Source organism: Ananas comosus, linkage group 16, assembly GCF_001540865.1.
Source record: "Ananas comosus cultivar F153 linkage group 16, ASM154086v1, whole genome shotgun sequence".
Taxonomy (NCBI): domain Eukaryota; kingdom Viridiplantae; phylum Streptophyta; class Magnoliopsida; order Poales; family Bromeliaceae; genus Ananas; species Ananas comosus.
In genome coordinates, this window is record NC_033636.1 from 11,007,667 (window position 1) to 11,011,025 (window position 3,359).

The following is a 3,359-nucleotide window of genomic DNA, read 5'->3' on the forward strand; positions in this document are numbered from 1 at the left end:
AAAAAAAAAAAAAAAAAAAAAACAGCAAAAGCTGGGTGGGTCCATTACATGGCTACCACCCAGCACAATCTTCACGTTTTTTTACCACAACAGGACAAAGCTAAACTACCAGCAGCCACGGCGAGGACGCGTGGGTGGGGAAAAGCCGCCGCCGGCAGGCAGCTCAACTTGGCCACTTGGGTTTGATTTGGGTACAACACCCTGCTCACACCTTTGAATTTTGGGGGGATTAATTAATTAATCTGTACCATTTATATCCAATGAATGACGCGGATTAATGTCCTAACAACCAGCACGGAGTGACGGGGAATTTGCTTCCCCTTCACTTGACATTTATGTGATATGCATCTTCGGTAGTCTTTGTTTAGGCCTACTTTCGAATTGATGTTGTTTTTTATATTTTTTTTGTTTGTTTTTCTTCTTTTATTATACTAATTTTATATGAAAAATTAAAAACTTAGTAATACTTTTTAATTTACTCTCTTTTTAAAAGATCCNACGGGAGGTGGTACATGGTTCACCATCACAGTTCAGTTATGGCTTAATGCTGCTGCCATTTTCGTGATTCAGCAAAAGCTTCTCTTTTTGAAAAAAGTTTCTCTTTTCTGGGCCGTAGATTTGAATTACTCCTTATTCTCCTTTTTTTTCCAGTGTGAAAAGCCATCTTTGTATTCTCACTTGCTAGACTACTAATATACATTCCCTCTCACTATACTGTCCATGGTATATTCTTTTGTCTGCTTGATTTTAGCTTCTTAAAATCCGATTATGTACCGTATCTCCTGCAGATTTTTTATGGATATATGTGGATTTTTGATAAAACAGGGCCAGGGGAGGGAAAATTGTGGTAAACCCCATGACATGTTCATGCTTTCACGTCGATATAGTTTCTTTCTTTTTATCATTTGGTTTATTTATCTTTATTAATCTTGGAGAAGAGTAATTGCGCCCATTGAATGGATGGGCTGGGGCCCAGGCATGGCCTCGGCCCTGAGAGTTCAAATCAAGCAGAATCCGGGCCAGTTCTGTGCGAAGAAGGGAGTTGGGCTTGGGCCTGGTCCAACTTGTCCTGCTACATAATGGACGAGTTTTCTTTGAACGCCCAGCCTTACCTGGGCCTGAAATTACAATGCTGCCCAGGCCTGGGCCGTATCTTCACAGCTATGTCCGGAGCAAAAATGATGAACGTTCTGTTGTTCACCGGGCCTTGTCTCAAGCCAACCAGGGTTTATAGGCTGGAAATGAAAGAAAACATCAGAAAGGTTCATAATTGAGCTCATTTGGGGGAAAAAAAGAAAAAGAAAAAGAAAGAAAAAAGAAAAGAGTATAAATAAAATTTGAGGGCTGATTCTTTTCAGCCCTTCGATCAGAACTTGCTGTTCCGTAATCCTCAGTAGACGAAGGAAAATACTAATCCAATCCAAGAGTGAAAAACAGGGAACAAATTTATAGTCCTGAATTGTAATTAAAGGAGTGCCTCCTTGATCTCGTTTATTCACATTTAATAGAATAATAATAATAATAATAATAATAATAATTGTCGCAGGCCTGCAGGGTCGGCTGCGAATCACGCGGTGCCCTATTGCCACAACTCCACATCTTGTATTTAATCAATTTCAACGTAGGAAGTATACAGAAGAACTAAAACTACGGTTGGTGGGCTGCTTGTGAGAGATTATTTAGTACAGGACCACCGTCGCACACGATGAAATGATGAATGATATGTTCATTTTCATTGTTTGCAGTACAGGTTAAGTGTAAGGTCTATCTCAAGGGGTCCGTGAATGTTGCCGTCTAGTTCTTCAGGATAGCAGGCATTAATGCCACATCTAACATATATAGAAGCCATTATTTGTTAGCAGTTCGATTGGCCCACGACTGTAAACACCAATGATGGGCAGACGAGCTGATACATTATCTCAAATGTTACGGACAGGGAACTGTTTGAGCTTTCATTGCTTTAAGGTTCTGTTCTTTTCCCACGATCCCACTGACTGAAGGATAATTTTGTAGAATGACTCTGATGGAGAATTTGGCAAGTCACTCTCCTTAGAGTGAGTGCATGTCCTATTCTCCCGAAATTGATTTGTCCCATATTTGGTAGAAAGAACCTGGCCTACAAAAGAAGCTCATCAAAAGATCATGCACATGTTCAAATACATACACCTGAATCGCCTCCAAAGTAGACCGACTGAGTCGATTTCGCCAAATCAGAGCCCACACAGAAGTGTCATGTCACGATTATCTCGGATCCTAAAACGTGGATTCAGAAGTCCTTTTCGTTGAGTAGAGCAGTTTCGAGAAGCTATAGTTGAATTTTTTTTTTTTTTTAATATCAATTTAATCATCTCAATGGCTTCATTCAATGATTGAATTAGAACCTTCAAATGAAAAATTCTATTTTGTTTGTTAAATACCTGAATTTAGCTTCAGGCATAGCATAAATTTAATTCATCACTCAGAATCAGACCAAGCTTTTTGTTGCACATGAAATTGTAAGCACCGTCTTAGCGGAATTTTGGACGTCAGATTACATCACCTCTATAGAAGACAAGATTCTTTACCTGTCCAATTGAGAGATGCGAGCGTTGCAAGTCCCTAACCTTTTTTGTTTGGCTATTACTTTTCTAACTTTGTAATTTATTTCAAATAGATACCGGCCATTTAAATTTATATTAAGGGTGCGTTTGCTTCGCACTATCTTTTTAAGATTTTTAGTAATGCAATTGGAATAAAAAAATATGACGGTGTTTGGCTAAAGACACTAAATAATCTAGTTGGTAATATTAGATTCACTTGGGAATGAGATTCATCCCAAATTACTAATCTCATTCCCTTGCGGGAGAGTGGGTATCCTCATATTAATGAATTGGGTAATCACAATATGTCTAATCTCTTTCTTTCTTCCTATCCGCCGACTAGTTAGTATTATTATCCTTTACACTCTAACCTCATATCTTTCTCTAAACTTATCTTTTTTTCTCTAAACTTCAACTCTTTTTCTCTCTCTAAACTAAGCTCTCTCTCCCCCTCTTTTTCTAAAATTTCAACTCCCTTACTCCCTCTAATCTCGATTCTATTTCTCTTCCTATTATTTAATTATGCTCTCTCTCTCTAACCTATATTTTCTCTCCATTTTTTCTAAAAAGATGTTGAAATTTTTTGTAGCATTATCTAAAATTAATTAAATAAATAAATAAATAAATTATATATTTTATGTAAACTTAAATAACATGACTAAATAATATGACCGTGCGAACCAAACACATGAATGCCACATTCTTAGTAATAGGATGAATAGGAATAAGATTCTCGGATATCTTTTTACTCCTAGTAATCTTTCATAGTGCGAACCAAAC